Source organism: Giraffa tippelskirchi, chromosome 9 (genome assembly GCF_054371585.1).
Source record: "Giraffa tippelskirchi isolate mGirTip1 chromosome 9, T2T-mGirTip1v1.2.pri, whole genome shotgun sequence".
NCBI classification, from domain to species: Eukaryota; Metazoa; Chordata; class Mammalia; order Artiodactyla; family Giraffidae; genus Giraffa; species Giraffa tippelskirchi.
Window position 1 is genome coordinate 83369285 of NC_137283.1, and position 25286 is coordinate 83394570.

The window sequence follows — 25286 nt, forward strand, 5'->3', positions numbered from 1 at the left end:
CTATAGTTTTTCTCTATTTCTTTGCATCGATCACTTAGGAAGGCTTTCTTATCTCTCCTTGCTATTCTTTGGAACTCTGCATTCAGAAGGGTATATCTTTCCTTTTCTCCTTTGCCTTTCACTTCTCTTCTTTCTCAACTATTTGTAAGCCCTCTTCAGACAACCATTTTGTCTTTTTGCATTTCTTTTTCTTGGGGATGGTCTTGATCCCTGCCTCCTGTACAATGTCACAAACCTCTGTCATAGTTGTTCAGGCACTCTGTCTATCAGATCTAATCCTTTGAATCTATTTCTCACTTCCACTGTATAATCATAAGGGATTTGATTTAGGTCATACCTGAATGGTCTAGTGGTTTTCCCTACTTTCTTCAATTTCAGTCTGAATTTGGCAAGAAGGAGTTCATGATCTGAGCCACAGTCTGCTCCCGGTCATGTTTTTGCTGACTGTATAGAGCTTCTCCATTTTTGGCTGCAAAGAATATAATCAATCTGATTTCAGTATTGACCATCTGGTGATGTCCATGTGTAGAGTCTTCTCTTGTGTTGTTGGAAGAGGGTGTTTGCTATGACCAGTGTATTCTCTTGGCAAAACTCTAGTAGCCTTTGCCCTGCTTCATTCTGTACTCCAAGGCCAAACTTGCCTGTTACTCCAGGTATTTCTTGACTTCCTACTTTTGCATTCCAGTCCCCTATAATGAAGAGGACATCTTTTTTGGGTGTTAGTTCTAGAAGGTCTTGTAGGTCTTCATAGAACCGTTCAACTTCAGCTTCTTCAGCATTACTGGTTGGGGCATAGATTTGGATTGCCGTGATATTGAATGGTTAGCCTTGGAAACAAACAGAGATCATTCTGTCATTTTGAGATTGCATCCAAGTACTGCATTTTGGGCTCTTGTTGACTATGATAGCTCCTCCATTTCTTCTAAGGAATTCTTGCCCAAAGTAGTAGATATAATGATCATTGGAGTTAAATTCACCCATTCCGGTTCATTTTAGTTCACTGATTCTAAAATGTCGATGTTCACTCTTGCCATCTCCTGTTTGACCACTTCCAATTTACCTTGATTCATGGACATAACATTCCAGGTTCCTATGCAGTATTGCTCTTTATAGCATTAGACTTTACTTCCATCACTAGTCACATCCACAACTGGGTGTTGTTTTTGCTTTGGCTCCGTCTCTTCATTCTTTCTGGAGTTATTTCTCCACTTATCTCTGGTAGCATATTGGGCACCTACCGACCTGGGGATTCCATCTTTCAGTGTCCTATCTTTTTGTCTTTTCATACTCTCCATTGTTAGGTATTAATAATCATTGCTAGGTATCAATAATTCATAATGAGTTCATCAATGAGTTCATAAATAAATAAGCTGTTCTTTAGGTTTAGAAGGCCAACTAATAAGTATAGAAGGAAGAACTGAACTATAAAACTTACTGTTTGGCAGTTTTCATAGTAATAATTAATTCGGCCAAGAAACACAAATGGATATTCAAAATAGAATCATTTGTGCATTGGAGTTGTTGGACCTTAAAATTCCTGAGGATTTAACAACTTCAGGAATTTTAAGCTTAAAGTTGTTAAAATTATTGAAGTTCAGATTTTCTGACTGTGCAATTAAATTATGTTTAAATGAAGGTACAGACAGATTTGATCCCTCAGTCGTGTCTGACTTTGCGGCCCCATAGACTTTAATCCACCAGGCTCCTTTGTGCATGGAATTTTCCAGGCGAGAATACTGGAGTGGGTTGCCATGCTCTCCTCCAGGGAGGACTGGGATAGAATATGCCCACTGTAGAGGCCAGGGCCAGGTGCCCAGCCCTGGACCCAAGAAGCTGGGCCAGACTCTCTGGGACCATGTGGGCTGAGGATGATGGGAAATTTGATTCTCTGGAGGAAAACTGAGAACTAGATGAAGGAAGGGGCAGAGGAGGCGAGGGAGAGAGCAACAGTTCAGTCTTCTAGAATGTGCTAATATCCTAGGAAGCAGGAAAGAGAGTCATAAGAAAGGGACGGGGGCAGGGGGCAAAGTGTTTTATTTAGCAAACATCAAAAAGAAAAAAAACATAAAAAGGAAAAAGTCTTTGTATCCAGCAATCATTAACAACATCACAAGGGCGACTTGAGCAGAGTCAGGGACGTGGTGCTGGTCATAATCAATAGTTGATAGAATGATGGTTTCAGTGGATGGTGGGGAGATGCAAATAACAGAGACTCATTTTTCAAGAAGTTTCTCTATGAAAGGCGCAAACGAGACAGTGTGCAAAGGCGAGATTTTTTAAGGGAGAAACCTGAATATATTTAGAGGCAGACAGGAAGAAACACCTGAATTGTGCCATGTTTGAGAATGCTGGAAATTTATTGAAATAAAGGAGTAAGCTAGTGGACTACTGTTGGAGCCGTGTTCCACATGATCTCACTTTCATACTTTCTAAGAAATGCTCCTTTGTCTTGAACCAAATATTCGTGAAGGCCAGAGGTTATCTTACTTCATCGGTTTACCAAAAATGGCGGACACAGTGCCACTGAATAAATTAATAGTGAAAACATATTGTAAGTGTGCTCTGTTGAGTTAGAGGGCTCAAGATGGACAAATTGTTCTTGGATTTCAAATCTTTGATTCCAAGCAAATAGAAGCAAACAAAACAAACCTGACCAATGCAGCAAAATTCCCACAAAGAGTGACACATCCAGATAGTTTAGTCTTATACTGGAGCATCATATATCCATAAGTCATTCAACTTCCAGGAGAACATTTGCTCAATATTTATTTTTAAAATATTTGATTGCCTACTATGCATTTTAGTCATTACCCTTGTCTATAACTTGGGTTTCTATCAGTGTAGATTGAGAAGCTCTTTTGTTTGATTGTTTTCCAGATAACGTCTCTGATTTTTCAGTACTGATCTAAAAATATCAACCATGGGGACAGTCCTCCAGTTTGGAAATCTGGATGCATTCTCCAGTGAGAACACGCTGCGCCTGGGGCAGGAACTGAATCTCTTTGTCTCCTCTTTTTCTCCTTCCTCTTTCCTTGAGGGTAAGACTGGCTTAGAAGAATAATCACCCATTTGAACAGTGAACATAGCTGCCTGCTTGAGAGAGTTCTTTTAAGTCCACATCTGCATAATCCTAATGAAAAATGAGAAAGAGGAATGAATTAAGAAAAGTCCCTTAATAACAATAGAATGCCTCTGTCCCTATTTGTAGGCTCTGAGTTTCCATTCAGTCAGAATTGGCTAGGAAATTCAAATGTGTCTTCAGTGCAGCAAAGGACACAAAACAGATGCATAATGAGGAAGAGCTATTGCTCTTCTGATCTCCTGCTTCTATTTAAGCAAATATGTTGACAGGTCATCTAACAGAAATTTTATAAGCAAGTTCAGTTGTCCTCTGAATTAAGCAAAGGAGTCATTTCCCAGGCAAGAAGGGGGCTCTAAGGAACCCAATGCCCCTCTGGCTCATGGCTGCCTCTCTGTCTCAGTCAGTGACTGGAGGGGAGAATTCCAGAGTGACTTTGTGACTCGGCCGTGCCAGGGGAAAGCCTGGATTAAATAAATCCAGGCACTTCTGATCATGTCACACTCTGAGTGACTATCTCCCTCTCCGTCTCTCCATCAACTCCACACTCATCCTCAAGATAAAAGTTACATTTCTCAGCTTGACCGCAAGACCCTTTCTCCTCCCTCTGGTTCCCTTTTCACTCTCCCAACACATCTCTGTGCCCGCCCGTCTCCCTTCCCCCTTCCCTGTTCCTTCACACCTTTTTATAAGTGGCTTCATCGGCCAGAAATGCCCTTCCTCTAGAAAACAAAAATTGCTCAGTTATGCTGCAATGTTCTTGTCTGAGAAAATAGTAAACCCCCACAGGTAATGCCTCACTGGTACATCTTACCACCTATAAAATGAGACTATGTTTCAGTCTAAAGTTTTGCTTTTGATTTTTTTTAGGGAAGCCTAAACTGTTTTTGGTAATCCACTTTGAACTGATAAGTCATCAGAATTCTAATGGAAACAAGAATAACACCAATGAAACATCAAAAGAAACGTATACTCACCAACATATACGTGATAGGTGCAATTTGACTTTCAGTTTAACGGTGTGGATTGGCCTTTCTTATGCATTATATTTGCAGGCACTGTTGTTCACTTAGAGCTGAAATGCTGAAGTGACAATGATTAACATTCTCAACAGGTATCAACAAAAATTTTTAAGCAAAAGTCATTTGAAAAATTTTAATTAAAGCCTATAATTTAAAAGGAAACTATAATTTCAGCTATTGAGGCCCTTGAGGATTCAAGTAGTTAATTTCAGATCAATTCTCATGACAATGATGTATCATTTCTATAAAAGCTAAAGCATCAGAATAACTGGAAATCACTTATAGTCTACAATTTCATTTGTTATTATCATTAAGTCATATCCAACTCTTTGCAACCCTATGGACTGTAGCATGCCAGGCCTCCCTTACCATCTCTCGGAGTTCGCCCAACTTCATGTTCATTGAATCAGTGATGCTATCCCACCACCTCATCCTTTGCCACTAGTGTTATGAACATAAAGGGTCACTAGGAATTTCTTATAATCTATGATAAATATCAAAAGGGAATATCTTAATGATATTCATCAGAATCTAGAGAATTGGTGACCAGTCTCTTCTTTGGTATTTCTCTCATATATTTTTCATCTCTACAACCTCAGGAGGAACATGAGCTATAGATAAGGCAACAAGAAGAAGGAAGAAGACTGCAAAATTAAGTACCATGAATAACGACAGTATACACGCCAAAACATGACATATTAACAGAATGAGACATTTAAGTCTTGCTCTGATGTGCCAAACCTGAATAAGGATTGCTTGGAAACTTAATGTGCAAATGATACTGGCTGCATAAAAAATATCCCAAATAAAATCAAACAGAACTAATAAAAGTTGGAAGAACTTCAAAAAGAAATCCATATAGCATCGGTGTAACAGAGCATGTTCCTTGGCCTTGGAAGCTGAAGGATTTTTATACCTAGAAAAGTTATCCCCAGCACAGACATCAATTAAATGATTGCTGTCACTTTTAGTAAGAATGCCTATGCTCATCTCAAATGACCTTTCCTTTCTCATGATGAATAAAGAACAATGAACAAAATCAAGTGGGGATATTATTCCATTTGTTCTTTTTTTCAAAATGTATTAAATTATGTTAGACAGCTATCCTTGAACATTTTCAAAAATTCATTCATCCACTATTATATACAGATTTTTTTGTGAGTCATCATCTTCAGTATTGCTTTTGGAAATTTTACTTTCAAATTAAATATTCAATGAAAAATGCTCAAAATATCACTAAGATGGTTTTTCCCTCCTTCTTTGTTTAGTCAAGAAGCTAACACAATGTAGCCATCATTGTTCATTTAAGTAAAATTTAGCTCCCAGTCCCCCACTCTTTCTCAGTCTCCCTCTTTACAAATTTATTTCTTCTCTCCATCAATTTCTTCATTTATTTTTCCCTGCTTGCTTTTTTCTCCATAATCTCCTATTCATCCCCACATTTGACATCTCAGTAGCTTACCTCCTGAAATAGTTCTAATAGCACCTTAGAGCTCTCCAGGAAAGAGGAACTCTGGAAGCTGAATGAATCACTCTAGTTTTATTTAAAATTTATGTGGTTCTTCAAAAAAATATAAAGTACAGTTGTCTTTAAACCTTTCGTTTTTGTGCTCTCTGAGACCTGTGAATGGAAAATTGTTTAAAAAAAAAAAAGAACTCATTAAGAGTGACAAGTATAACCTGATATGGTCTAAAAACTGAATGAATGAAACAGTGGCCCCAGATGGGCACCTAGAAGGGTATAGAACTAGAGTCCAAGGGTTGTTCACATTGTCAGCTGCAGCTCCCCACACGTGCTGTTAGGCAATGGTGGCAACCCACCCACATCTCCACAGTGACGTAATCCTCCTTAACTACAGCATTTTGAATCAAGGAAATGGCTGCCTTGTCTCACAGGAAGTCCTTATGATTCTACTTCTGCCCAGCTTCCTGGGCCCTTGCATCAGTTTTCCTTATCTAGAGGAAATCCAGCCCGAGATTATGTGTGGCTTGAGAGAGAATTTTCTTAGTATTTTTTCCCTTACAAAGAAAAACATTTCCCCACAGCACCTGAATAGTTTCCAATGCAGCCTGTTTGCACTTGGATCTGTTTCCATTATCTAAAAACGACAAGGCTTGTCATTCAGTCCGACCTGCCACTTTCTCTTACAGCCATTTATGCGATGTATGGTTTCGAGTCAAGGAATAAAGTCCTGCCCTTTCTACACAAGGTGAAATAGAGGTTCAGAGAAGCTAAAGCATTTTCTACAGGGATCACAGAATCAGTTAGTGGCCAATCTACTTCAGATTCCACTCCAGTGTTTTTTTGCTGTTTTGTTTTTTTTAATTAGTTTATTTATCTATTTTTTAACTTTACAATATTGTATTTGTTTTGCCATACATTGACATGAATCCACCACGGGTGTATATGATTTCCCCTTCCAGAACCCCCCTCCCACCTTCCTCCAAACCTCCCTCCCCATCCCATCCCTCCGGGTCATCCCGGTGCACCAGCCCCAAGCACCCTGTATCATGCATGGAACCTGGACTGGCGATTCATTTCACATATGATAATTTACAAGCTTCAATCACCTCGTGCGTCAGTCAGCGTCCCAGAAGACAAGAAGTAGCTCCCAAAGGGTGCAAATGATATAAAGCTTGAGTAAAGAGATGATTTACATAGGTGTGAGTAAGTTCAAAAGAAAATAAATTTAGAATGGTAAAGTGTTCAGAAAATGGCAACCGGAACTTGCTCATTGGAAGGCATTAGCATTCCCAGCGCTGGAGACACACAGGAAGAAACATCAATGCGGTTGTTGTCAGAGTTCAGTAGGAGCTGGGGCTGAGGAGAGGAAGACACCCAGCAAGAGGCAGAGTGTGGTGGGACGTGGCTACTGCCCAAGATGAGACAGCAAAGACTCTCCTCCTCCCTCAGAGCTCCCACTGGTGCTTCCTGTTGCCTGAGCCCCACCCAAAGCAAGTCAGTAAAAGATCCCACCGTGATTTCCTCCCAAGGAGTTGCCTTCCACAGGCCGGGAGTGCAGGATGGATTTAGAGGTTAGGACCAGAGGGTGAGGAACAAAACAGAAAGCCAGAACACTTTATTTAGGCCACATTTGTGAACTGATGATTCTATTTTTCAAGGTATAATTCATACCACTAGAGATATGAATGACTCCCATTTTAAAGAGTCTACTTAACACCTAAATGACGTTTCATCCTTGTGTAGTCTTGCACATAAAAAGAGCGTACAACCTCAAATACTCCTAAAAACTTTAAGATTCATGGTTTCTGGCCAACCAGTCATCTAGCATCAGAAAATTCATGTTACCAAGCCAAGAGCTTTCTGAAATGAGTATGAGCCTCCCTAAGAAAGTCTACAGGCTTCCCTGGTGGCTCAGATGGTAAAGAATCTGCCTGCAACACGAGAAACCAGAGTTTGATCCCTGGGTCAGGAAGATCCCTGGAAAAGGGAACGGCTACCCACTCCAGTAATCATGCCTGGAGAATTCCATGGACAGAGGAGCCTGGCAAGCTACAGTCCATGAGGTTGCAAAGATTTGGACACAACTGAGCAATTAACACACACAGGAGAGTCTCCGTAGACCACATGAGAATTTTTAATGCTCTTTCTCATGAGAGGCTCCATGGGAAAAGGTGGAGAGAGACCTGAAAATCTGATCAACACAAAATATTGCAATTTGTGAACATTCTTAACCTCCACAGTCACTGAGTCAAATACAGCCCTAGGTCCACTGCTCCAACAGCAGAGAATACCCTTGCATCTCATCAAAGAAAAATGTTTTGTTACCAAACCCTTTATATTCTATGGATCTTCAACATGATTTATCAATACTTCCTACCTTGTGTCTCTTTAACAGTGCTTTCTCATTTTATCTTCTGTATATTTCCACCAACCAAAAGGACTACAGAGCTTCATTCTCTGCAATTTGTGTTACTAAGTAAGTATATTGAACTTACATCTTGAAATACACACATATGCTCACCCTTAAATTCTGATGAGATCCTTACCCATCCGCAAGAAAATGTTCCCCCCAACAATTGAGAATCACTAACCTAGAGTCCTTGGGCCACACAGGTGGAGAGCATTCAAGCTAAAGATATCTAGATTATACTTTGATAGTCCAATTGTCTTCTGCAAGTATTCCCAGCGCATTCTTCAGGAGGGGTTTCCCCCTGGCTTTCTGCGATTTTAACTCGACTAAGTCTGTCATACACATGTGTATCTGGTACAGCTACTGGCCCCAAGAGTCCACATAAAGGCAGGACAAAGACTTTCTTGTCCTGTCCGACCCATATGGTCTGAGGCCTTTATCTGCAGAATTCATGTCTATAAAATGTAATGCCCGAAGGAGAGCTCTAGGTTGAGCTATGGCCTTAACAACGGAAGCTTCTGGTTCTGCCTTTTCTTAGCCCTTTGCAATTTCATTCACCAAATATCTTTACACAACATCTGGTGTCTTCATAGGTTCTTCCTAGTTTTTCTAATAAAATCTTCAAAAATTCATTTACTCTAAATATAGACCACAAATATCCCAAAGTGTCCTCCACCACACCCGCCACCACCATCACACACACACACAGACAATGGACTTGATTATAAGCAATGATCAAAGGGACTTGATTATAAGCAATGATCAAAATCAGACAAGAAAGGAGCAAGCCAAACATCAGTGGAAACTGATAAGATCTCCAAAAGAAAAAGTCTTGGACATCAAATGCTCTGGATCTCTCTGTCTGACTCAATTTTTACTTTCTCGTCTTAGATTTCTGGGATCCCTCTGTGCCTTTACCAGGCCCAAATGCAAACCTCTTTTTTCCTATTTTTAAATGTTTTAAATTGTGTATCTTTTTTCAAGTATAACTAAATACAGCATTATATTAGTTTCAGGTGTGTGAGGTAGTGACTCAACATTTATATACGTTACAAATTAATCACCATGTTAAGCCCAATAACGTCTGTCACCACACCAGAGTTATTACAATATTATCAACTATATTTCCTATGCTGTTCATAAAATCCATGACATTTATTTCATAACTGGAAGTTGATATCTCTAAATTCCCTTCACCTTCTTCACCCAACTGCCAACCCTCCTCTCCTTTGGCAACCACCAGTTTGCTCTCTGTATCAATGACTCTGTTTCAGTTTTGGGTTTTGTTCATTTGTTTTGGTTTTTAGATTCACATGTAAGTGAAATTATGCAATATTTATCTTTCTCTGATTCATTTCGCTTAGCATAATACTCACTAGGTCCATCCATGTTGTTGCAAATAGTAAGATTTCATTCTTTTTTATTGCTGAGTTATATTCCTTTATATATATATATATATATCATCTTTTTATCCATTCATCTAATTATGGACACTTAGGTTGTTTCCGTATCTTGACTATTGTAAATAAGGCTGCAATGAACATAAAGATGTATATATCTTTTCAAATGAGTGTTTTCATTTCTTCTGACAAATATCCAGAAGTGGAACTGTTGGATTATATGCTAGTTCTATTTTTAATTTTTTGAGGAAAGTCCATGTTTTCTATAGTGGCTGTGCAAATTTACATTCCCACCAACAGTGTACAAGGGTTCCTTTTTCTCCACATCTTTGCCAACACTGATTATTTGTTGCCTTTTTAATAATAGCCATGGTGACAAGTGTGAGGTAATATCTCATTGTGGTTTCTATTTGCATCTCGCTGATGGTTCATGATGAGCATTGTTTCACGTGTCTGTTGGCCATCTATATTTCTTCCTTTGAAAAATATCTTTGGTGGTCCTCTGCCCATTTCTAATCAGATTTTTTTTATATTGAGGTGTATCGTTGTTCAGTTGCTAAGTCATGTCTGACTCTTTTGCAATCCCATGGACTGAAGATCAGGCTTCTCTGTCTGTGGGATTTCCCAGGCAAGAATACTAGAGTGGATTGCCATTTCCTCAGGGATCAAACCCTCATCTCCTGCATTGACAGGCAGATTCTTTACCACTGACCCACCTGGGAAGCCCATTGACGTGTAGTTTTTATATACTTCGAATATTAATCCCTTATCAGATATATCATTTGCAAATATTTTCTCCCATTCAGTAGACTTCTCTTTAATTTTATTGATGATCTCATCTGATATGCAAAAGCTTTTTAGTTTGATATAGTTTTGTTGGTTTATTTTGGCTTTTGTTGTTCTTGCTTGAGGAGACAAATCCAAAAAAAAATATTACTGAGACTGATGTCAAAGAGTGTATGGTTAATATTTTCCCCTAGTTTTCTAATATCAGACCTTATATTTGTCTTTAATCAAGTTTGAGTTTATTTTCATTTAATAGTGAAAGAAAGTGATCTAGATTCATTCTTTCACAAACAGTTGTCTGGTTTTCCCAACAACACTTATTGAAGAGATTGTCTTTTCCTCATTGTGTATTCTTGCCTTCTTTATCAAAAATTAATTGACCATATAAACATGAGTTTATTTCAAGACTCTCTATATTGTTCACCAGTTTATGTGTCTGTTTTTGTGCTAGTACCATACAATTTTGATTACTATAAGCTTTATGGTATAGTTTGAAATTAGGGAGCATAATATATCCAACTTTGTTCTTCTTTCTTAAGAATATTTTGACTATTTGAAGTATTATGTGTTTCCATACAAGTTATAAAATTATTTGTTTTGTATTTTGAATAATGCCATTGGTATTTTGATAGCGATTACATTAAATCTGTAGATTGCTTTGGATAGTATGGACCTTGTAACAATATTAATTATTACAGTCCACTAGCACTGCATGTCTTTCCCCTTACTTGTACCATCTTCAATTTCTTTCATCAGCGTCTTACAGTTTTCAAAATACAGTCCTTCACCCCCTTGGTGAAATTTATTCTTTTTTGTGTAAATGTAAATTAAGTAGCTTTCTTAATTTCTCTTTCTGATAGTTCGTTATTATTGTATAGGAATACAATGAAATTCTGTTATTAACTAAGTGTCCTACAACCTTACTGAATTCATTTATTCTAATAGCTTTTTGAAGGAGTTTTTAGGGTTTTCTATATATAATATTATGTCATCTGCAAAGTGACAGTTTCACTTTTTCCTTTCCAGTTTGGATGTTTCATCTCTTTTTATTTTCTAACTGCTATGACTAGGACTTCCAATACTACATTGAATAAAAGTGGTGAGGGTGAGTGTCCTTGTCTTGTTTCTGACCTTAGAGGAAAATCTTTCAGTTTTTCACCATTGAGTATGATATAAGCTGTGGGTTTGTCATTTGTGGTCTTAATTATTTTGAGGTATGTTCCCTCTGGAGAGTTTTTATCATAAATGGGTGCTGAATTTTGTCAAAAGATTTTTCTGCTTCTATTGAGATGATCGCATGTTGTGATGGAAACAATGTTTGATATGATTTCTTAAATTTATTAAGACTTATTTTGTGGCCTAACATGATATTTCCTGGAGAATGTTTCATGTGCAGGTGAAAAGAATATGTATTTGGCTGCTTTGGGGTGGTATGTTCTATATATATCAATTGACACTATCTAGTCCTATTTGTCACTTAAAATCAGTATTTCCTTGTTGCTTTTATCAGGAAAATCTGTCCATTGGTAGAATTGGGTGTTAAAGTCTCCTATAATTGTTGTATTACTGTCAACTTCTCCCTTTATGTTTGCTAATATTTGCTTTATGTATTTAGGTGTTTCTATGTACAGTTATTTCAAATGCCTTGTTGGGTTGATCCCTTTATCACCATGTGATGCCCTGGAAGGGATGAGAAATTCTGACTTTCTGAACCTCCCAGGAGATACCATAGTCCTTAACTGAGAGCTGGGGGAAGAGAGCTCCCTGTTCGTCACACTCACCTGAAATGCAGCCAAGTTCAGCTTGGGGACGCGAGGAGGAAGTGATGGAGCAGTTCATGGCTCAGGTGCCAAAGAGGCTTAGTATTCTCACCCAAATATAATAGATTTTCTTTCATAAATGTTTCTTCATATACAGGATGCTCTTTGGACAATTTTCAAAAGTTTAAATGGTTGTTTTTTCAATTTCACTAGTTACGGTGACTTCACTGGAAAGCAGACCCACACTGCTCCTCACACCACATTTACAGAGTGGATCTTTCCTCAGGTCTGTTTTCACATGTACTTGCGGACCCTGCCCCTCCATTGCAACAGAAGCTGTGAGAGAAGAACCTAATGCTAAAATTTCAGATGGGAGCAGGTGTGGGGGTGGGTATTAGAGGCACCTTCTTAGGTCCCCAGAAATGACCAGTCTCAACCCAGATGAAAGTATAAAGAGAAACCTTCCATCTCTTCAAGCTGGATCTGGCACCCATGGTTCCATCTTAGGGTACCCCCAGTTTCCAGAAAAGTGAGGACTGTGCTTCTCATAAAACATTTGCTAATAATCTTTTGCTTTCAGATTGAGTGGCTTTCCTGATATTTCGCTAATCTATCACAAGAGCTGAAAGAGAAAGAAATGGAGGAAAGCAAAAATAATTAGAAGAAAGAGCAGAGAGCACACAAATAAAAACAAAACCAAAGGTTTCTAGTTTGCTGAAGTTTGTAAATGCAGCTGACTGGCAAAGTGTTTTATGCAGATCTAATTGTAGAAAGTGAAATCCACATAAACCCCCAATATAATCTAAGGACTATCAGATTTGCTTCTTAGGTTTCCCAGGGGCTGCCACTTGCCTTTACTGACTCCCATGTTGGCCTGTCTCCTCCCCCACTATATGATTTCTTATACCAACACAAATTCATTTCTTATACCTAGTTAGACATTTTTTTACCAATATTATCAGACTCCTGGTACATTGGTAGCCCCTGTAAATACTTATCTACTTTATCTCCAGAGATTTCAAATATTACTAATTAATAAATTTTTGTTCATTACAATGTACAACATATATCAGGGCTTAAAAGAAAACTGACTAGCAATAATCTAGACTAAAGTAATATGAATTAACTCACGTTCTCCTTGTGTTGTGGTGCTTAGTCACTCAGTCGTGGTTGACTCTTTACGATTCCATGGACCGTAGCTCACAAGGCTCCTCTGTCCATGGGATTCTCCAGGCAAGAACATTGTATACTGGAGTGGGTTGCCATGCCCTCCTCCAGGGGATCTTCCCAACCCAGGGACTGAACCCAGGTCTCCCACATTACAGACTGATTCCTTACTGTCTGAGCCACCAAGGAAGCTCCATGTTCTCCTTACTATTACTTAACATAGATTTAGCTCGCAGGTTGTTAGAGAATAATTTAATAAACTGAATCACAGTAATTCAGTTTGGGCACTCTGAGTTAGAGATTCCTGAATTCCAATCCCAAATTTGTAAATTTACTAGCTCTGTGATCTTGAGTAAATTACTAAATCTCTTCAAACTCTGGCCTCACATTCATTTTGTAATAGATTATATATAACAGCAGATTTGTGATAATAATAATTGCCAAAAATACTTTTGAGCATTTACTGTGTGCCAAGAACTGATCTAAGTACTTTTCATGCATTAACTCTTTTAATGCCTATCATACGATTATCACCATGGTGACACATGATAAAAAAAAAACTGTAAAAGTGATTGTTATTATTAGTAATGTTAATGAATCAACTTAAATTTTGACTATCAATTAGAAAGAAGAAATAAAACAAGAGTCTATCACTTTTTATCACAATAAAAACTATCTTGTTGCTGTCATTCAGTTGCTAAGTCATGTCCAACTCTTTGTGACCTCATGGACTGCAGCATTCCAGACTTCCCTGCCCTTCACTATTTCCTGGAGTTTGCTCAAATTCATGTCCATTGAGTTGGTCTGTTGCCCCCTTCTCCTCCTGCCCTCAGTCTTTCCCGGCATCAGAATCTTTTCCAGTGAGTCAGCTCTTCTCATCAAGTGGCCAAAGTATTGGAGCTTCAGATTTAGCATCAGTCCTTCCAATGGACACCCAGGACCGATCTCCTTTAGGATGGACTGGTTGGATCTCCCTGCAGTCCAGGGGACTCTCAAGAGTCCTCCAGCATCACAGTTTGAAGCATCAAATCTTCGGCACTCACCCTTCTTTATGGTCCAACTCTCAATCAATACGTAACTACCAGAAAAACTATAGCTTTGACTACACAGACCTTTTCAGCAAAGTGATGACTTTACTTTTTAATACATTGTCTAGGTTTGTCTGTCTTGGACTTCCCTGGTGGCTCAGATGGCAAAGCGTCTGCCTACAATGCGGGACACCCGGGTTCGATCCCTGGGTCGGGAAGATCCTCTGGAGAAGGAAATGGCAACCCACTCCAGTACTCTTGCCTGGAAAATCCCATGGATGGAGGAGCCTGGTAGGCTACAGCCCATGGGGTCACAAAGAGTCAGACACGACTGAGCAACTTCACTTTCAACTTCACTAGGTTTGTCAGAGCTTTTCTTCCAAGGAGCAAGTGTCTTTTATTTTCATGGCTAAAGTCACCATCCGCAGTGATTTTGGAACCCAAGAAAATAAGATCTGTCATTATTTCCACTTTTCCCCCTTTTATTTGTCATGAAGCAATGGGACCAGATGCCATGATCTTAGTTTTTCTAATATTGTTTTAAGTCAGCTTTTTATTTTCCACTTTCACCCTCATCAAGAGGCTCTTTAGTTCTTCTTTCTGCCATTAGAATGGCATCATCTGCATATCTGAGGTGGTTTGATATTTCTCCTGGTAATCTTGATTCCAGCTTATATTGTATTTATTATTATAATTGTAAATATATTGTAATTATAGATTATTAGTACAGAATATAATCTTTCTACATATTTATTTCCAAATATGTTGTAGGAATATACAAGTATGTTGTAGGAATTTTATCAAAGAGATTTGAATAGCGCCATCCTTGACAATGATAAAAGCGAAGTCTTCTCTTTGTTGACTTAGCTCAGGCATAACTTTCTCTAAGAAGGTTCCCTCCTTTTGAATCCCCCACACTCACTGCCAACCTGGCTCAGTTGTTGCCTCGTCTTCTATGACTCTTCACACTCGAATTTAATAATCTTTTTAATAGGATTTCACTGAAGAATCAGCAGATGAATGCTCATTTTCAGTGCACTACTGATCAAAGCTTTAATGAGAAGTTGGGCCAGATTTTTTCGGAAGTTTCTTCCTACCCACAAGTTCCAGAAACAGACTTTAGATTTCATATGGAAAGTACTCAGTGGTTATGGCTGCCTGCCCACAAGAATCAAAACCCCAAACAAGATCCATTTGAAGTTCTTGTGTCCCAGGACAGCAGAGTGCCCGCTCCCTTTACCCAACCACATACCACAGTGTGTCAAAGGGTGTTTTCACTCCCAGTTGACATGTGTTATTATTTTTTTATTCAATTCTGAAAGTGTAGAATGTTTTCAGTGGTTTAGGAGATGACCAAGAGACTTTGTTCTGTTTGTAAATTATTCAGCTCTAAATTTGTTGAAGTGATTTTCTAGATATATATTTTATTCATCTGAAGGTTGGAATATTTGCAGATTGGATATGCTAGAAGTCAAAGGAATAATTCAGTCAACAATTCACTTATTGGCTAGCCCAATTTGAGGGAGCTCTCAAAATGTTTATGGTAAAGTATACAATGAGATTGCATCCAGTTTGGATAGTATTAATACAAGTAATTAACATTTTGGTGCCATTATGTGAATGATAGGTGTTGTAAGATATTTCCACTAGTAACAAAAAGTATCATTTCTTAAACAAGCAAAATGCTTTACTAACATGACATCATCTAATCATTAACATCAATTCTAAAGCTGGTTATTAGCTTCACTAACAGGCCTCTAAATTCTAGATAGATCTCTGCTAAAAGATATGCCATGACAAAAAATAACCTTACTAAACAGCCAATTAACTTAAGAGCTGAGGAGGAATTTCCAAGCAGCCATAATTTAATGTAGAATGTTTTTGAGGAAAGCTACATTTTTTTTTCCTGGCACATTCTCTCTCATACCAGTTTGCTGGTATCCTACTTATTATAATGAATGACAGAACATCTACATGGAAATAACTCTGTATCGAATATAGAGAAAAAAAAAACAATTCTATTCATTTAGAAATTTCCACTAAATTAAAAATCAATTACTATATAGCAAGCATTTATACATGTATTAACTCTACCTCTAATACAACACTGCAAAAGAAATATTATACCCATTTTATAGACTGGAAAAGCAAAACTCAGAGCAGTTGAATTACTTTCCCAAAGCAGCCGGCAAGCAGCAAACTCTAGACTTAATTCAGGCCTTCCTGGCTCCAGAGCCTCTTTTTCCACTACCACACTGCCAATCCCCAAATGGGCTGCTCTCTCTTGGTATTTTGTTCTTAAAAATGTAACCTTTGGCTCCACAACCTAAGAACACAATGTTATATAAGAAGGCCATAATTCTAATAGCTTCACAAATTGTGAAACTATTCTCATTAGCAAATTCTGATAAAGTCACCTCGTACTCCCAAAATGTTCCTATTTCATACATCTCTTCCATTTTCCTCCTCCACATTCTTCCATCTGGTTAAGTCAAGGCAAGGCATGTTAAATGCCTGTGGCATCAAATCCTTACTAAAACCTTATGCAAAGTCTTCACCATAATCCCTAAGAAGTATTGAGAAATCCAATCACACGTCAAGACCGATTTCCTGGAGCTACCTGGGTGACTAGAATGGGAAGAGAGCATTTATTCAAGGACCAGTGCTAGGCAGCAGGTCATTGTCTTTTCTGATTCTATTGATATGAGGGAGGGAAAGGATGATCAGCTGTCAAAATGTGAAAGGAGAAACAGATGTTAGAACTTAAAGTGATGGAACGAAAACTGAAGAGGCAGTAAGACAGCTCTAGCTGGAAAATGAATGGGAACAGCCATAGCATGAGCGGGAATAGCTACTGGAGGTGTTTCTAACACCTCCTTGTGGATCTGTATCTGGCTCAATCATTTAATATGGTCATGTGCTAAGTCACTTCAGTCGTGTCCAGCTCTTTTGTGACCCACTGGACTGCAGTCCACCAGGCTCCTCTGTCCATGGGATTCTCCCGGCAAGAATACTGGCGTGGGTTGCCAAATATTGGCATGAATGTTCTCACAACTCTAGAGATAGGTGTGAGGCCCAAATTTTCAGAACTTGGGAATCAGAGAAGTTAAGAAAATTATTCATATCACAGTCTAGAAAGCATGTGAGTCAGAGTTCAAACCCAGGTTTGTCTGAGAGCTCTCTTAACACCATCAGGTTTTATACACAAGATTATGACTTCATTACCACAGGTAAATAGTAATGACAGCAGAGTGGAGGAGAAAGGCACAGATTGGAAACCTTCAACAGCAGTTTAATTTTTAAAAACTTTTTCTAATCTGTACAATGCAGACAATAATACATGTAAGAACAGCTAAGTAAAGGCACTTAGCACCATGTCAGACACCAGGTAGCTTACGTGGTGGTATTATTTCCTGTCTTTAAAATATCTCTGAAAAATATTTCATAACTTCATTAGAAGTTCTATCTAACTTAATATGTCTTTGCCTCAATCACATTTTGCATTGTTCTGAAATTAGTATTGCTAATTGAGAAACTAAGAAATTGAGAGATCAAGAAAAAAATATATATATATGATAAGAAAATCTAAAGTTAACAGTATATATAGAAGAAAAATGTGTAAATTTTCTGTTAGTATAGGTGTACTTGAGTAAATTGATCAAGGCAATGTATTCCAGTGGCATTTGCCTTGAGGGATCTAAGAAGTAGAAACTTAAACTAGTGACTATATCACATGTGCCTTGAATTGTCAAACCCTGGGAGATGTTCTGATTGAAGATATTTCCCATTTGACACACTTGGCTTATGCTATTTGGGGTAGCCAGAACTACAATCAAAAGCTCCAATGATTGACAACAGTTCTTACCAGGACCTCTCTCAACAAAACATTAATTTTATAATAAACTCCGTTATCTAACCATCATGTCAGGTGCTAACTCTTGAGGGCATGGCTTGGGCAAAAGAATTTATTTTAATGGAAGAAAATAAGGCATTCTTTCTTCTCTGTCACATTTCCTAAACACCTTAGGCTTTTTTCATTAATAATTCAATGAGAATTTGGAGCAAACGCTTTATCTAATTTTCCAGGTATGATCCTAAAGAAGAAGAGAACACGAAATGTTTCCTATAGTCTAGCCAATTATCTTCCCTTCATTGCTCACATTGCCTTGAGTCTACAGGTACAGGGGTTGGTTTGAAAGCTCAGGAGCTTCCCAGGTGAAAGTTGACACTAGCCCCTGTACACAGATGGCAAGGAGAGACCAAAGATAGAGGCGGAGCACTCCAGACTGGGGGAGCAGCTTTAATAAGTAAAGGGACTTACTTACAGGGTTTGTCTTGGGTGGGCCCAAGACCAGAAGGTCTCCACATCCACCTACCAGAATCATAAGAGTTTATATGAGGCCTTAACTGGGTCCAGACATATATTCAGTCCAGATGGTTTCAACACTACCTCAGTCTCTCAAAGTTGCATCCTTGAAACTAGCTTCTAGTGTGAGAATGGTGGGTGAAGGATATATTCCACAGAAAGGATGGAGTGAAGAACCTCTAGTTGCCCAGATCCAGTGGAAGGTCAACTGGCAATCATGTCTCTCGATGACTTTCTCCAACAATAGTGTTATAACACAACTGTATAATAGCTCAAGGTAGGAGTAATCAAGGCTTCCTGTCACCTGTGGCTCTTACAGAGGGAAAAACAAACAAAAAGACAGTGGTGGCATCTGTCCTGGCTCTGCAACAAGGTAGACATGAAGTTCAATTACAGGTGCATGATTCAATCTTCATATAGTACTTTGATGTTTCAAATAAAATCTGGTGTATAAAGGAAGAGAGTTCATTCCACCTGAAAGTGTTCATTTAACACCACCTAAATACCAGTACTCTGATGGCTGCTGGAAATGTAAGAGCGAGCAAAATAAATATGGTTCTTGCTCTTATATAAACTTGTTATCCAGTGGGAAGGGCTTCCCTGGTTCAGTAGAAAAGAATCTGCCTGCCATGCAAGAGAATCCAGGTTAAACCGCTGGGTCAGAAAGATCCCCTGAAGAAAGAAATGGCAACCCACTCCAGTATTTTAGCCTGGGAAATCTCTTGGACAGAGAAACCTCGTGGGCTACAGTTCATGGGATATGACTTAGCTACTAAACCACCACCACCATCCAGTGGGAGAGGCAAATTGGGTAAGAAATTACTGGTATGATAGGCTTCCCAGGTGGCTCAGATAGTAAAGAATCTGCCTGCAATGCAGGGGAACCAGGTTCAATCCCTGGGTCAGGAAGATCCCCTGGAGAAGGGGATGGAAATCCACTCCAGTATTCTTGCCTGGAGAATCCCATGGCCAGAGGAGCCTGATGGGCTCCAGTCTGTGCGGTAGCAGAGAGTCGGACACAACTGAGCGACTAACGCACACACACATCAAAGGGAACATAAATGGTACTAATTTACACTGTAAGGATGTTGAACTTTGAAAGTGACAAACAGGCATCAGAAAAGAAGCAATTATTTCAACATCAAATTAAAGGATAAATAAGACATGACAAAATCAAAAGAGCAGGTTCCAGATAAAGGAAATAGCGCTCATGAAGGCTCATGATTAAGAAGGAATAGAGCAGGAAGTTCAGTGTAGTTGGGGAAAATCAATTGAGATAAATGAGGTATCATGATGGCAAAAGTAGGAGAGCTCAGATCCTTGGCACCTAAGTCTTGATAAGTTATCCGAACTCGATACCACCAAAAATTTAAGAAGTGCCATGATATGACCAGATTTGCATTCTTCACAATCATTTTGGCTGTTAAGCTGTGAGAAAAGTGGATTGAAGGGAGAAAAGTGGAATGAATGGAAAGAGATCAGATGGAAGACTTCAGAGGAATCCAGACAAGACCCCGGGGCCCACAGGAAGAGAATGACAGTGGGGTTACAGGGAGGTGAGCAGCTGAAAGACGCTTAGGAAACAGAAAGAAGCCAAAGGATTTGGTGATTGACGGGATGTAGGAGGTGAGAGAAAGAGCAAACCATGTCAGTCCCTGGGTTGTGGGCTAAGCAACTGAGAGGGTGGTGGAGCCACTCGCCAAAGCAAGAACTTGCAGAAAGAAGATGGTGTGAAAAAGAGAGTGAGGGATTTCACTTCATGCATAATAAATTTGAAATGCTTGTAAAACGTCCCATGAGAGAACTTATTAAGGCAATTGAATACACATGCCTTGAAGATCAGAAGCAAAGTCTGGGCTAGAAATACAGTTTTGGAATAAAAATTATATCCAAAATCAAAGAGAGAGTGTGTAAAATTTTCCCATTCTGGCTGATAATATGACTCACCTGAAGAATTATATGTGTTCTTATGCCTCCATGTCCAACATGCAGGATCAGAATCTCTAGGTCTAAATTAGACTCATTAGCTATACTTCTTAATTACCTGGCGACTCTTAAAAGTCCGTATCATCAGACCTCACCCTAGTCCAGTTAATCAGAATTTACGAGGGTGGTATTCAGACATGAAGTTTTTTTTTTTTAATTCCCCAGGTGGGTAGGCAGAAGCCAAGTGCTACAGCTCTCGGAATATGCCTGGTAATCTATATAATTATGAAAGCATCCAGATTATACAATTATCAGTCAGACTTCAGTTTCGTGCTTTCAGGCACCTTCATTCAGGTCCCTGTTCAAAGAAGCACATTCTACCACCCTACCTGAACCAGAACCTACACCCAGCAGAATCCATGCTTTAGCCCCGCTCTACCTTCCTCCAGAGCACTTACCATCCTCTAACTGTATGCTTTACTTTATTAGGTAACACTAATAAGTAAAGCGTATACAAAATCTCACTCAAAAAAAAGAAAAAATGTGAGCCCCATGAGGGTAAGGACTTTGCCTATTCTTTCCTATATTCACTATAGAATCCCAACACCTAGTTGCTTAATCCAAATCTGTGGAAGGAATAAAAAGGGATTCAGAGTTCAAAGAGTAGAGATATTCTTTTCATTGAACCAGGAGAAAAGGGTGAGTCCAGAGGCAAGTGGTTTTGTAATCTTGGTGCTAGAAAAGTGAGGTTCTAGTTTGGCTTCTCATTTCAATATGAAATAGCTGTTTCTAAAAGAAGTAACAAGAAATCGTGTGAATAGGATGAGGTACAGGGTTGGAATTTGGAAATTTTTGAAAAGAATCGAGAATATGGCTAGTCAAATTACTCTGTTGTCAGGCAAGTTGAGGTTGGTCATAATGAATTTGCAGACTTGACCATCTGCCCCAAAGGCTGATTTTGCCCTACTGTGCTAAGTACCCTGGGTATAGCCGTGGTGATCCCAAGCAGTTGGGATAATCTGGAGTTAAGGTTTTAATATATAGGTATGACAGAAGAATAAAGAAGCAAGGGAGTTAGGCTCATCTGGATAATTGGGCTATTAAATGGGACTTTTCCTTTTGACTCAGAAGTTGACAAATGGCCATAAAGATAAAAATAACCATTAAGTACCAGCCATGGTCTAGAGAGAGTCATAAAGCACATTCCATTGGGACTTCCAAGAACTCATAGAACTGGCTCTGCCATCCAAACTGTGACTCCATCACACCCAAGCAGTCTACATTTGCAAAACAAAGAATCAAGAAGAATCCATGGAGCAGGGGAACATTGGTGTAGGGCAGAGAGTTGGGGCTTTTACTTTCTATTATAGAAAGAGTGCTTCAAACCTTCACCCAGTGAGCCACATGAGAAAAGCGCTAAGAAAACAGTTCACAGAGACTGAGGTGTCTCTTCAAGAAGAGCATGTTATTCCATTGGCGGTTATGTATTACACAGTGAACTTGCTGACCTAACTTACACGCCTACGTGCTTGGATGGGGGGAAAGGCGTGGGAGGCAAAAAGGAAACAAGATGTTCTATTTGTGGGAGCAGACTTCCATTTTTCATTTGGCTTGACAAGGATGCTTGAGTCTCCTATGGTCAAACGGGTACTTAGAAAGTGGCCAGACTTGAGCCATCTTACTAGAATCCCCCCTAATAAGACTTTAGGTTTGGGGAGAGGATCTGAGAAGCAAGTAGCTATAAAAAATTCCACAGAGACAAAAGGCTGAGAGGGGGTTGGGAGAGATCATTCTAGAGATAACTGGTAATGGACAGAGACCCAGAAGGCGCCTCTGAAGGGCAAACACAGGTCCCCGATAAGAGGAGCAGCATTTGGGCACCATCATGCAGTGAGCACTGACATGCAAGAGAGGATTCTAGCAGCACACATTAAGTGGAGACAATCTTAACCTCCTTTTTCTCTAGTTCTTGTCTCCTAGCTGAACTCTGAAGAAGCTGAGTGAAAGCACTGACATACTGTCTCTACAGTTCAAGCCCTAAGTTCTGACTTCAAGGTAGAAAGGAAAAGCAATACTAAATTGGATTTGAAATTAATGGTTTCAAGTGGATTAAATTACACTGGACTGGACTGGAGTATTCATGCTTGAAATAATCTAAAAGCAATGGGCTTTGTATAAGGTACGTGAAGGGACAGAAAAATAATATCCAACAGAATATAACTGAAAAATGAAGGAAAGTAAACCTGGAGTTCAGGCAGTTCATTAAACTGGGTATGTTACCAAGACATGAAATCCAACGTGGGTAAAGAAGAGAGTGAAGATGAGGAGGTGCTGATGGATGGAAGATCATAGAAGCTTCACAGCACTGAGTGTCATGATGAAGCTGAAAAGGGCTCCAGTGGGGGAACTTGAGTAGGTGAGCTGGAAATTGAAGAAGAAATCAATGATTTCAAAGCAGTGGCAGTTTGGTCCAAGTCCAAGAACTTCAAGAGACCGAGTAGCTGAGATGAAAAGAAAATGATCGTGAAGATGAAAAGGTCAAACAGCTGAGATAATGTTCTATTTGTCATCAAACATGGATGCTTAAGGCGCCCAGAAGATGGCAGACGCTGGGGTGGATAAAAACACTGATGGCCCTCTACTAAAGCCCCTGCAGATTGGGGTAGAGTGAACACAAGGAAAATACACAACAGTTATGGGAAGCTGGGTATGAGCCCCAAAGGAAAAAGGGACTTTACAGAAGGAAGGACCGTTGGCCTGGAAACAGTGCTGAGGGGTGAGGAGGACATGTCTCCACCCACCAACTCTGGCAGGCATATACTCTCTCATGGGTATCTGCAGGGTCAAGCCAGGAGGTGCCAGGGTGGCACCCTGATTTGCGGAGACATCAGTAAACCACTTGAAGAGGGCTGAGCAGAGGATGCGACAAGGTCAGGTTGGCATTCTAGACAAATCACACTGGCCTGTGTACTTCTTTGAGGGCTCCAAGGAAAAGGTGCAAAAACAGCTGCTAAATGGTCATATCAATGGAATACGGATCTCTTGACGCATCAGGCTTGCACCTGGCAACTACAAATTGGCACTTGTCATTTTACCTCTACGATGACTCAGTCACAAATGCTTCTGCAGCTACTGACCTTCAACGTCCCCTGAGGGAGTTCAGGGCAGACAGCAAACAGGAGGCAACTCTTTGCTTGGGGCAGGAGGAGGTGTGGGCTGGCAGAACAGGTCCTCAGATAGTCAGATATTTTCAGGAGCCCATATTTGAGCTCAATTCTTGTATCTCTTTATATCTAGAAAAGCGCCAAAATCATTCACGGTGATGACTGTTCCTCATAACTAGAAGAAAGCTTCACAAGACTAGCAGAATCCTTGTGGGAAAATATGTGCTTGATTGCACAGACTCCCCCTTCACCAAAACCACATATAACCGAGTTCTTCCCTTCTGCCTCTCTGGAGCGGGTTCTCAGAGCTGAGGCGCTCTCAGGTAGGGCTCATTCTGCCCCAGATAAAGCTTAACTGACCTTCCCTGATAGTTCAGTTGGTAAACAATCTGCCTACAATGCAGGAGACCCTGGGTCAATTCCTGGGTCGGGAAGATCCCCTGAAGAAGGGATAGGCTATCCACTCCAGTATTCTTGGGCTTCCCTTGTGGCTCAGCAGGTAAAGAATCCGCCTGCCATGTGGGATTCATGCCAGCCATCCATCTACCCACTCCAGTATTCTGGCTTGGAGAATTCCACGGACTGAGCAAATTTCACTTTCACTTTTCACAATTCTCATGTTGTACATTTTTTAAAGTCGACAAAGGCTACAGGAAAAAAGACCATTTAAGAGACTGTGATTACACTCCTGATAAGAAATCCCAAGGGTCTAAAATTGAGTAGTAACAACAGGGTGATTAAGATATGTATGTAGGAGCTCAGTTAGACTTGATGAATTGGATGTGAGAAGTGAAAGGAGAAAAGAGTTTACAATGATTCTCAAAATTCTAGCCTCAGAAACTGGTGGTTGATGAGGACAATGAAGGAAAATCAGATTTATGAGGAGGTATGTTAGGATTTTAGGGCTTCCCTGGTGGTTCAGTCAGTAAAGAATCCACCTGCAATGCAGGAGACTGCCTGCAATATAGGAGGCCAGGGTTTGATCTGATACTGATAAGCTGAGTCTGTTTCTTCCTACTTAAAGCGAAGACTTGGACTGGGATGGTCTCAGGGGTCTCCTTCAACTTTAAAATGTATGTATCGGAAATTACAGGTGAATGCTATGAATTTGGTGACCTTCTTGAAACCTCCTGATCAAACAACACTATCATTTGTCATCTAGTCCTTTTGATCTTGGTCTTCAGGAAGTATTTAAACTGTATGTTTTACTCTGTGGAAAATTTTCTTTTAATACTTCTCTCTTCAATTGATGTTGGCTCTTTCAAATGAACATTGTTTTCTTTGGTATTTAAAATGATGTTATTGTGTTCATAAAAAGTACAAAAGAAGGTATCACTAAGGAATTACTCTTTTTGTAGTTAAACATGCTATTGGGTAAAGTATGGTATAGGAGAGTGAGTAAATGCATGTGAAATCATGTGACTTGTTAAAGGTTGTTTGGTTGTTTGGTTGTTTGGGGTCTCCTAGGATACTTAGTTGTTTTTCCACCAACCCACACATCCTCTACTTTCCTAATAAAGCCTTTAGAATCTGCTGGGCCTTTAAAGGCTCTCTCACTACTTTCTATGACTTCACCATATCATTAAAAATCTAACATTATTTACCATAATTTAATAGTAACAAGCTTTGTAAGCGTATCCAAGGATATGAACTTGTTTGTTGTAACAACGGCCTGAATAGTCCCAAAGGACATTAAAGAAAAAACATACCATG

The 25286-nt window shown here is 39.5% G+C and overlaps 1 long non-coding RNA gene across 1 annotated transcript; it reads right to left on the reverse strand.

Moving 5' to 3' along the window:
- Positions 1–2336: 2336 nt before the first annotated feature.
- LOC145520239 (uncharacterized) lies at positions 2337–13763 on the reverse strand. Its single transcript, XR_014064335.1, has 4 exons — positions 13054–13763; positions 11944–12544; positions 4057–4162; positions 2337–3130 (listed from the first exon to the last, which is right to left on the reverse strand). It is a non-coding gene; the product is annotated as an uncharacterized LOC145520239 (long non-coding RNA).
- Between the last annotated feature and the right edge of the window lie 11523 nt (positions 13764–25286).